The sequence below is a fragment of the Cervus elaphus genome, chromosome 5, assembly GCF_910594005.1.
Source record: "Cervus elaphus chromosome 5, mCerEla1.1, whole genome shotgun sequence".
NCBI lineage: Eukaryota > Metazoa > Chordata > Mammalia > Artiodactyla > Cervidae > Cervus > Cervus elaphus.
Genome location: NC_057819.1, coordinates 29,485,022 through 29,497,607, shown reverse-complemented (window position 1 = coordinate 29,497,607; position 12,586 = coordinate 29,485,022).

The window sequence follows — 12,586 nt, the reverse complement described above, 5'->3', positions numbered from 1 at the left end:
AAGTTATGCAACCACTTGGATTTCCCATAAAAGAGTCAATAATTTTTATTTTGTCTTAAACTAGTTGATCAGGGCATTCGTTACCAGAAGAGCTGGAGGGAGAGGTTATCGCAAGTATACACATTGTTCAGTAAGGGTATTCTGGAGAATTCATTGGATTGGGAGCCTTGGAGAATCTGAGGTAGATGATGGAGATACTCCTTGGGTTTTGGGTACCAGAAGATAGAAGAGAAGTACAGAAAGGAACTGGGGGAGCCATGGAAATCAAACTTTGGTATAAACAACATGCTGCTATAAAAAGCCTCAGAGAAATCCTATATATTTTTCTTTCTCTGCATTTCAGATACTTATCAAATAGTAAATAATGTGCTCTTGTAGCTTGTGCTTTTAGAGCTGTCTAATTCTCTGAATTTTGGCAATAAGCAAATGAGGAATAAAAATCATGTGTATTTTAACATTGTATTCCAAAATTTTTGTTGTTTTAACTTTTTTTTAAAATTTAAGCAATTGTGACAATTTAATTGGGAAAGTTCCATCAGCTTACTTGTTTAATAAGATGGAACTTTTAGTATTTCAGTTAAGTATGACTTTTTTTTTTACATCTGAGGACACATTAAGATGATAAAATAATTCAACAGAATGTACACGAAATGTCTTCAATAACCTAATTTCAGTAATAAAAAAGTTTAATTGTTATACTCACAGAAATTGTCACCTTTATCATATAAATAAATATTCTAAAGCTAATTTTAAATGGGTAACATCTTGTAGGAGAAAAAAATCTGCTTTTAGGTCCTCCACCCAATCATATTGTGAAAAGTGTAAAAGTTATTTTTTTTCTCTAATAAGAATATATTTCAAAAAATACATGTAGCCACTCAAAATCTACCTTTTATTACTTTGTGTTATGTATTGCTTCTAATTGTCTAGATGTTATGCAGAATGCATTCCTTCTCAGAGTGCTGACAAACGGCAGCCAGAAGCAAAGGCTGAGATTTCATGGGGAGGATTAGCATTTGGAGGAAAATTTAAGGGAGCGGAAGATAATTAAACCAGAGCTAATAGCAACAGACTCGAATTTCAGAGGGCCACCCAGATATCTTATTCTCTATCACTCTCTCTAATGTTTCACTTTCTCATTTGAGAAGGTCATCAGTCAGAACTTTTCTTGGCATGTAGGCAAACCTTTGCATTAACTTATTTGTGTTTAAAAATCACAAGTTTTATTTTTAGCATTCAAAATACTTAGCTTTTTTCTAAACCATTTTTCTTTGCCATTTTTTTTCTTTCTTCTACTTGTTTTTATTTTACTTTTTTAAGTTGAAATAATCTGGGAATCATTAAGTGCCAAACATGTTTCTTAAGCCCATAAACAATACAAGATTCCATAGTAAATCCAGTTACTTCTTGGGAAGTTTCAACAAAACACATTTTTACTCATTCAGAGCTAGGGGAATAAATCTTGAGGTCTTTCAAAAAAGGTGCACTTGAGACCCTAAGAGGCTGACATATTACTGGATTTCACGCAAAAAGATCACAAAAGCTATCCTGCAGGCTCAGTAAATTCTGGAGGTTCTTGAAAGATTTGACATGTATTTCAGTGATGGAGTCATTTCTCTTAGCTTTACTGATTTTCTCTTGACCTATCAACTTGGATAAAATGAGAGAGCAGAGAGCAAACTTTCAAGAAAATATCTAGCTTTAATCAAAGAGAATACAATTGAGGTCAGGTTATCATCTGAGGGAAATGTCAAAGATTGTTGTGTTATTGTTTTTCAATGTCTTGTAATTTTACACTTACTTTTCTTCCTGACAAGTATAATTCTATTATGTACTTTTATTTGTGGCTTGTTCTATATTATGATAATTCTGTGGGTTTGAATGTACAAATTAATGCCCTTTCAAATTTTACTTGCTGTGATATGGTAATTAGGGGCATAATTATGCAGTAACTAATAATTGAAGAAGTAAATACCAGTAAACAAGTTACTGCCAGTTTTTATGCTGATGGGACCATCAGCAGAGGAATGTATCCTGAAAGGAGATTCTTCCCAATATTCTCATCACTTGAGATAGAAAGCACCACTGTCTCCTGATAGAGCCTCTGCTGATTGCCTAAACGTACAGGAATAATTGTGTGAAACTAAGGAAAACATGATGACATGCAGTACAGGTGAAAGGCCAGTAGTTTTCACAGTATTGTAATCCAAAGACCACCTATCTCAAAAAATATGTGGTACTTTAAAAAATTTTAGACTTCCTATCACTTCAAACCCTGTGGTTTGATGTTATCAAGTGGTTGGTACCAGGAATCTGCATTTAACAGGCTTCCCCATGTGAACCTGATTTTCCTCAAAGTTTGAAAGCTACTAGTGTGCATTAGGTGTATTGTTATCAAGGTTGGTTGGATTTGCCATGTCTTTGAACTGGTATGCCTTCGAAGGAAGGGTGAATCAGAGAGCAGCTAGCCTCAGAGAGCCGTGGTTCAGTGGCTATTTGCACATGTCCTTGAGAGTCAGTTCTGGATTTCTTTGCAATAGCAAGGTGAACCCATGAAGCATTAGACCCAAAAAGGACAGTGGTTATGCCCATAGACACCTCTCAGAAGTGCTTCTGAATCCACTTTCTTCCAGGGATAAGTTGGCAGCAAGAAAGCACAGCCTGATCTACTAGTCTGGAAACCCTGACTACAAAGAAGCTAAGAGTCCAGGAAAATAGATGTTCAGGATTATTCCCCAAATAGTCCTGCCAGAAGACACAAATTGGTACATCCAACTGAAGAGTTTATGACTGAGATGAACAACCCTAAGATGCAGCCAAAATCTCAGCGTTTAGTTGAGGACACAAACAAATTAATCATTCAATGTATCATCATCAGACCAGGGACGTAAGTCAAGACATTCTCATAGAAATGGTAGCACACTGAACTAATGCCAAAGTTACTTCACCCTATAACTATTTGTAGGAAATGGTTTCAGCTTGTTTCAGGCAAAGATTTAATATTGAAGGCAATGTAACTTTAAGTCAATTAATTTAAAAAAAACTTAGAAGAAATTTCACGGAGTATGTGTGGACATGAGAGTTAGGAAGATGACAGGAGAGAGGCATTGGGGGATTAGTGCTTGTGCAGGAAGCAGAGGTTGGGAATGAGGGTCTATAACTTGTGATATATGTTTGTTCTAAGAATTTGTCAGAACTTGCAACTTTGCTTTTGAAAAATGTTCATACTTAAGAATCCATGGCAGTTAATCTGGTTATTGCTTGACTTTATCATTATCATTACTATTTTTTACAGTATTCATCTACTTTCCTGGACATTCTTGGCTACCAAAAAAAAAAAAGTTCTGCTTTTCTTGTGTGTCTACTTCAGGAGGGGTCCTTGCCAAATATTTGATAATGGGTTATAATGTCATTTACATGGAAGGCTATTACTGTCACACCTTAGGAAAGTGAAAGTCACTCAGTCATGCCTGACTCTTTGCAACCCTGTGGACTGCAGCCCACAACCCCATGGACTGTAGCCTGCCAGGCTCCTCTGTCCATGAAATTCTCCAGACCAGAATACTGGAGTGGGTAGCCATTCCCTTCTCCAGGGGATTGAACCCAGGCATTGAACCCAGGGATTGAACCCAGGTCTCCCATATTGCAGGTGGATTCTTTACTCCCAACCCAGGGATTGAACCCAGGTCTCCCATATTGCAGGTGGATTCTTTACTGTCTGAGCCACCATGGAAGCCCAAGAACACTGAAGTGGGTAGCCTATCCCTTCTCCAGCAAATCTTCCTGACCCAGGAATTGAACCAGGGCCTCCTGCATTGCAGGCAGATTCTTTACCAGCTGAGCTATCAGAGAAGCCCTCACCTTAGGAAAGGGATAGTCAATGGAGGACAAATGATTCAAAGGTTTCAATGCAATGCCAGACTTGAATGAAATAATTTATGGGCAGGACAGAGGCCACACTAAAAAGCATGATTAGGTGGAAATACTGCCCACCCAGGAGCTAACACAGAATTTGCAGTATCTGTAAGAAGAAGCATTTCCATTGCATGGAATTTGTAACATCCTGTATCTTGAGCTTTTTGTAATTTTAAGAGAAGACAATTAATCCTCCCTTCCTCTCTTTCTCCCTGTGCCTGAATTTTCTTGTATGTGACTCTGTTTGATGGGTGTAAATGTGGTGTCTGATATGCAGCACTGGACCAGGAGTCAGAGACAGGCAGCCTCCCTGAAGATTACCTGTATGATCATGGTCTAGTCACTTCGTCCTTGAAGTTTGAGTGGACTTCCTCTTGATAGGAGGAAGACTTGAATAAATCTCTTTCATTAAATCAGATAAGAAATTTCTGAGTAGCAGGTCATAAAATGAAAAGGAAGCACTCATTCTACAGGAAATAACTCTATGACAAGAGATAAACATGACAGTAAATGTGTTTCTTGAAGAATGTCAGAGCTCTTGGAAATGTAAGTGAATAGATTCTAGTCCCTCCTATCATATCCCAGGGGAAAGGTCCCACCTCTCCCATTTCTGGGAGCTTTTGGGAGATACATGTCAATATGGTCAGTTTTGGTCTCAGGCTTGGGGTCTGAATTCCTATTCCTTCTGAACACTTGATTTAGCTTAAATTTAATCTCCTGCATCTCTTCTGTCTGCTGAAGGGCAGCACACAGAACTTGTTTCATTACAGTCTCTACTCAAGACTCAGGTCTCAGCCACAGCACTGACAACATGTGTGAACAGGCCAAGGATCCGTTTCTTAATTCTCCAATTTGTAAGATGGGATAACGGTTGTTTCAGTTACTAGTGTTTTGTGAAAAGTAAATGTGAGTGTTCAAATACTTAAAGTAGAACATGACATATTATAAATACTCAAGATATTTTTTTGCTCTCATCTTTAGAAGTCACTTATACTGGCGTTTGTGTACATAGCACATACTCTTGGGGCAGGGCGAGTTAGGAGAGTTTATTACTTTGTAGAAACAGAAACCCTGGACTGTTATTAATAGATATCTTTGTTTGCTAAGGGCACATCTGTTGAATTTTTTTAACTACCCCACGAAAGTCAATTGTAAAACATGGTAATACATCCAAAAGTATAAGATACAAAAACAGAGGGAGTGGAGGTAATTAACTGCTTTGGGAAATGGGAGACGAAGGATTCAAGTGATATTTGCACTAGGTTTTGATGGGTGAATAGGAGTTTATCAAGTCAGCAAGTCACAAGAGAACATTACAAGTAGAGCTAAAGTACTATACAAATGCTGTAATTTTTCCTTCTCTTAATAATCTCATTGAATATTCCTTTGGCATCCAGCACAGGGAAGGCAATATTTTAACAGCTAGGGTTTCAGCAGAAGATATAATATGCTGATCCAAACTCTGAAAAGGGGTTTTCTTTACAAGGACAGAGTCAGGGCCCCTGAGAGGTGTACCAGGAGGTCCTAACCTGATCGGAGGTCAGATTTCCTGGAGGTTGTCGCACTTAAGTTGGGCACTCATATCCAATCCCTCAGTCAGTCCTATCTGCTCTACTTTCAAAATATGCAGACTCCTGCACTGTCTCATCACCCCCAGTACCACCATTCTGGTACCCCAGACCACCATCTTTACGGAGGCAGCCTCCTAAGCCCTCTCCAGCCCCTCTTACCCCTTGTGGTGTGTCCCCAATATGGCATCCGGCCCCTCAGGAGTCCTGGTGAAACCTAGTCAGTTTATGATACTTGTTGACACAAAGCTCTCTGACGCCACCTCTTTACTCAAGCATTCAATTCAATGTTCAGAGCATCCATCAGGGCCCTTTGCAGGCCACGTGGTCTTGTTCCCTCTCTGGGTATTCCTCCCCACCCCCTGCTGCATGCTCCTCCCTTGTGCCTTTGCTCCACCCATCCTGCCAGCCTCCCAAATTCTCAAACCTAACAGCCAGCTCTAGCCTTAGAGACTCTGTGACTGCTAGAATGCACAAGTGACTACCCCATCACATCCCTGTCAGTGTTTCCCCAAATCATCACCACTGTCCCAGCACATCATCTCCCCACCCCCAAATCTGAATCATCATGGTACTCATGGCGCTTGTTTATCGCTATGGGCCTCTGTCCCTTTCCTGGAATGTGAACCCTATGAGCTCCCTCGTGCCACACCTCCATCCCCACAGTGCTGGGACACAGAAGGCTCTCCTGAAGTGTTTGCTGAGGGAAAGGATAGAGGCATGGGGTATGCCTGGTGAGTTGGCTCTGGACACCTGATATGGAGGGACCAGCATATCCATTGACTCAAAGATGCTAGAGATCTAAGGAACTGGAAGGGATAAAGGAAGCTCAACGTGGATGAAGCACCAAAAGTGGAGGAAACAAAGCTAGGTGACCTTTTCATCTCTACGATTCTACTACAGTGACGAAAAATGAAATTCTCTTATCATGTTTTAGATTTTGTGATGGCAGGTAGAAGAGGATACAATATTATACAGTGATGAAACTATAACTATACAGCCGAATATTTTGATTGTAAAGAAACACTGCCATATTTTGCTGATGTTGGAGATTCAGTAAACTTTCCTGGAATAAATTGATGTTCTTATTTGATGGCAAATACTCTTCTGGGGATGAATCTTTTAGATTGCCAAAATGGAAAATGTGGATTTCTTAATCCACGTTTTTCTTCTGTCCAATATTAGAGTCTGTCCTTTCTTTGTGTTTTGTACTCAATGTCTGAAAGCATTTTTGGAATGGTTTAAAATACATATTCTCTTTTCTTGGCTGTGAGGTTCTTTCTTTGGCTCTTTCTTTCAAGTAGCCCAAGGAGTTTCCTTTGGGGGATGGCCCCCTTGGCCAGGTGATAAAAGCATCCTGTCTGGTTTGGGGACCAGAATTCAGAGCCTTGCAGGGTAATCATGGCACTTGGGCTGGTCACCACCTGAAATGGAAGTTCACTTTTGAAAATCACATGGTGAAAGAAAAAGTTCTATTTATTTAGGCATGCAGATAAAACATATGAGAAAATATATTTTCCCAAATGAGAACTCTACTGAAATCATTGAATTAAGGGGAAAATAAATGTATGCATTTGCTCATGAAGCTAGGGAGTGTTGCTAAAATAAAGTATACTGAGAATTTTTGAGTTCCATCATTTTGTTTTAAAAAATGTTTACTGGCTAGTTTACTTGAGCTTAAGTAATTTCTTCATGGAGCAAAAAATAAATGCTCTTTGATTTGGAAATAATTGCAATCTAGCCAAGAGAAGCTGGAGGGATCAGAGAAATTGAGCATTAAGTCCTAGTTTTGTCAGTTTGTCCCTAAGGCTGCTGGGATCTCACCTGCATAGCTGCTGCTACTGCTGGGGGCATGGGCAAAACCAGGGTAAAGTGAACAGAAATCTGGCTTTAAGGAGGGGGTTGAACTTGGTCAACGTGTCTTAACCCAAGGATGTGGCAGACCTGACTTTCTTTCTGATAAATCGCTGTGATAAAAAATCAAGAATTGCATATTGGACCCAGCATCATAATATACCAGATAAGTTATTTGTAGACAGAGTTTGCAGCTGTGAGACTCACATACCTGGTGAGTAAAGCCCATCCACAGTGTGAGGGGATCATTCTGGGCAAGTTGGCCAGAACCTGAACAGAGCTCTAAGGCTAGTAGGGAAAGACATTGTAAAGAAGGAAGCAAATTAAGTTCTGAGATTTGGAGGGAGGGTGAAGGGTGGGGATGGGAAGAGATGTATACCTCAATTATAGCATAATTATAAAGAAACTGTTTTTTGAGAAAAATCACCATCATTGACAGTGGATGTCATAATCAGATCTCCATTTTACTTTTACTTCACAAGCAACTTTCAAAGGCAGGTTGTTTGAACAACCCAGAGAGGTATAGAATGAAGAGCAGAAGTTTTGGAACTGGTTCTGTTCTCCAGAAGTAATAATTTCATATTCCTCTTCTTATATAATAAGGATTTAAGAAATACTATAATTCTGCTTAGTAGCTGGAGATTCAAGCATTGTGCATAAACTTAAAAAATAAGGAAAAATCAAATCATCAGCAGCATAATCATCATCATCATCACCACCACCATCATCATCATAGTGTTAGTAACAAAAGGGAATGGGCTGGGAGAGAAAAGTGTCTGATTGTTATTTTCATAGCAGTAGATCATTAGACAAATTTGGAATTTATAGACCAAGGTTTAGAGGTGAAATCCAATTATATGGCCATATGAAGTCATAACCTGAAAAACTATACATTAAAGAGCTGTAGATAAAGTTGGTTTAGAAATCAAAGTGGAGAATGGAGCAGGAACAGGAGGAAGAAACCTGAATCAAGGCAGGAAGTCTGGTGGAAAGGAGATCTTAATCTGTGACAGTGTAATATGGATCAAAGGTGGGCATGGTTCAGCATGAAATCAGAGGAATACAGTCTGACTGAGGTGTTGGAACTAGAAGACCAGGGTATTAACATGATGATCGACACAAATAATGATGTGGCTCAAGGTATTAGGCAGACTAAAGGAAAGAAAAACGGACTCTGAGTCTCATATCAAATCTGTTATGAGACATAAGGAAGATAATTACAGTTAAAGATGCAAGAGGATGCAGGAGAGCAATGACAAATTCAAAGCCAGTGCCTTGCTGCTGAAGACAGGGACTAGGGACTGAAGACTGCGCCAACCTTCTCATTCATACTCAGGAGATAACTGCAGGTGATGATGCTTCCCTTTGAAAGTTATGGGAACATTGCTGTTTCTTGACTCATCCAGAGCAATAAAGTAGACGATTTTCAACTGTGGTGCATGGCATTGCTTAAAATCTCAGCTTTGGATGGAAGGGGAACTGGTTAAGTGCCTGGATGAGGGACCAGCAATGAAGGGCTGGGCTTCATCGGGCTGAATTAATCTGAAGTGAGAGTAGAACACATGTGATATGCTCAAATTAGGACACATAAAACTTGACCTTTACTTAAGACATCATCCTGGTGCTTTGACAATGATGTTTTATGCATACACACAAAAGTTTCACTCATAGTTAATTTTGAAAGTGAAAGTGTCAATCACTTACTCCTATCTGACTCTTTGTGACCCATGGACTGCAGCATGCCAGGCTTCTCTGTCCATAGGATTCTCCAGGCAAGAATACTGGAGTGGATTGCTATTACCTTCTCCAGGGGATCTTCCCGACCCAGGGATTGAACCTGGGTCTCCTGCATTGCAGGCAGATTCCTTACTGTCTAATTCACAGGGAAGCTCCATATTTAATTTTACTCATGGGTTTTCCACTTAATAATTTCTTGATTTCTAAGTTCTTAATAATCTTACCTTTAATATTGTAATTTTTAAACTTAATTTCCCTAGAATTTAGGGGAGAGAGAGAAAGGACTCATGCATACAGATGGGCATGGTAACTACCCTATGAAAAATAATTCTGTGATCTTTTAGACAGGTAGACAGACGTATTTTGCTAGGTATCTCAAAACACTTTTCTTGTTGATCTGTAAATTAAGCAATAAAAAATACTTAGATTTTTACTGACTTCAGCTACATTTTCTTTTCTCGTTGTGATTTAAATCTTTCCAAGTCTGAAGTTTATGGTTTTGGTGCCATTTAATTTACATGAGTGGAAAGAAAAATCTTAACAGTATTTTTTATAACTGGAGAAGCATATTTCTTCTATGCTCCCATAACTCACAAACAGCCAGACAGATTTTGCTTAAGCTTTCAAAAGAAATTCCATTTTAGACTAGACACTAATATGGAAAATCTGAAGCCAAATGATTCCACTACTTCAGGTTTTATAACTCGGAGAGAGAGACAGAGAAAGAGAGGAGATAGGGAAAGAGAGACCAAGAGAGAGACAGACAGAGAGAGACACAGAGAAACAGGGTGAGAAGGTGGAGTTGGGGGAGGCAGACAGAGATAAAGAAAGATCAAGTCATTTATGAATTAATTGGAATGCTGTTCTGAATCATTCATCTAAAGTTTACATATGTATGTATATTTTAACATTTCCTTTCCAGTCCTATGGGACACTTATCATGCATACAAGAGTACAGTTTTCTTAAGACATTGTGCTTTTCATTTTAGTTGAATATTTTTGTTTCTGGAAAGTATGCAGGTTAACATTTCTTCTGAATTATACCGTTTAGATGCAACTGCTTATAGCAGTATGAAGAAAAGCAGAAGATAAAACAGGGATATATATTAGTTCAACATTAAACCTTTACAGAACGTTGGGGGTTGAGGGGAAGTGAAAAAGCGAAGACCAACCTCACCAGACACAATTCCTTCTATGAGTCGAGCTCCTGTGGACTTCAAAGGGCTTACTGCTCAAAATCCAGACACACAACTCAGGGGAGGGATTGAAAACCAGCCGACAATTGCCAGTCACAGAGTCTTGGCCAATTTTAACTTGGAAGTTGTCCTCTCTGATTTTTTATCAGTGAAAAATGTCTGGAATGAAGGGAGACACTTCTAAAGTTTTTCACTTCTTTATGTTTTTGCAGACTAAAATAGGTTGGAAAAACTAGAATTTCATTAAACACCTCCCAGTTATAATGCAAAGTGTTCATCTCTGTATTTTCTTCAGGGCCAACTAAATTAAAAAAAAAAAATTCTAAGTACAGTATTTATCAAAATCGTAGTATTATGGGCTTCAAAAGCTTCTGGCAATTACAGTATAAAGTTAGCATGTTTGGTAGGAGAAGGTATTTGCAGCTCGGTTTTCACTTTTGTTTTCACACTTCGTTCCTTCTTCCTGCCCAGGGTGCAATCTGCTTCCCAAATGTGGTCTGCTTTCCACCGGGGAAACAGGACCCTCAGATGTCCTCACCAACTGCTTCCCTTGATTTTGAGCCAGTTACTTGACCACAGTAGGAGAAGAAAGGTGATTTTGACCTACAGGCCACAGGGAAGGTTAGTCTTGATGGAAACCATCCCCACGGAAGTCCAGAACAACCAAGCCTTTGTTCTGTTTTTTTCTTTGGAACACAAGTACCTATAGAAGGACCAGAGTAATCACAATGATAAACCTGAGAAAACCTAAATAGACACCAAGAACAAACATTGTCATTTTCAAGAGGTTATCTTATTGATCACCACATTTGCCGGACAAAACATGTTTGAGAGAATTTTTTTTGGAGTAATTTACCTAAATCACAGTTAAACATAAGTGTGGCCCCTGTTTTTTTTTATCATAAAATGCTGCTCCCTGTGTGTTTTCAGGTCTGTGTTTGTGTGGAAAGTTCAGAATAACTTAAGGTGGGTCTGTGGTGATAGCATTTATAGAAACAATTGATCTCTCTTGCCTGTAAGCCTAATGGACTCATGCAAAGCCAATGAGAAGACAGAAGGAGATACATGTCTATGTTTTAGGATGCCAAAACAATTTCTTGGAGCATAATGGGCTAGTTACTAGTTTAGCCTATAAATTGCAAGATAAACAGCTAATTTGAGTTTTTCCCTTGAATTTAGAGTTTTCTTCTCTAACCTGCAAACAGTGCAAAATTTTTTTTTTTTTTGTAGAGAGAGCTTTAGCAGGTTCCCTCTCTTACTGTTGTGTTGATGGCTGTGGTGAGCACACACATCTGCTATATTGTTGCCATGTGGTCCCCGGGCATCCATCATAGCAGCTGTTGTTGACAGATCATTTCAAGTATCCTGGGGCTGAATGGAATATAAATGATCATTACCCAATATGTATGAATCTGGGATTATGCCTTGTGACACTGGCTTATTATCAATATATTCTATGTTTTATTCCCAGTACTTCTGTGATGCTAAAATTTGCTTCCAAAAAAAGATTTGTTATCTAATTACTCAAATATTCAAGAATGCTGCAATGTTGCTGGTGTGACAGGTTAGTGCCAGAGAACTGTTTTGCTATAAAACAGTTTTTGTGTATGGTGCCTACTTGAAATATATCACAATCTGTATTTTATAAATACAGATTTATACAGAAGAAAACTCTAAATTCAAGGGAAAAACTCAAATTAGCTGTTTATTTTATAAATACAGATTGTGTATATATATATACACACACATATATAAAAATAAAATATAAATTATATACAAATGTATATTATATAAATAAAAAGTAAATTATATAAATATATAAAATAAATATAATATATTATATAAACATAATAACAGATATCATAAACAGATATAATTATATTATATATAATATGATACTATGATATATGATATAATAGATGACTATCATATGACTATGATATGATATATGATATATGTAGTATATATCATATGTATGTATGTAGTAAAATATGTAAAAGTCATATGTATCATATGTAGTAAAATATGTAAAAGTATACAAAACAATTGGAGAAGGAAATGGCAACCCACTCCAGTATTCTTGCCAGGATAATCCCACAAAGAAAAGGAGCCTGGTGGGAAACAGTCCACGGGTCGCAAAGAGTGGGACACAACTGAGCAACTGAGCACACACACATACAAAATAAAATATTGAAGTTAGTACACTGGTAAAATTCTAGTGTTATATAATAGGCCTAACACTGCTTTAATATTATTTAAATATTATTTAAAAACTGCCCCCTCTGTCTCTCTCTCTCTGTCTCTCTGTCTCTCTCG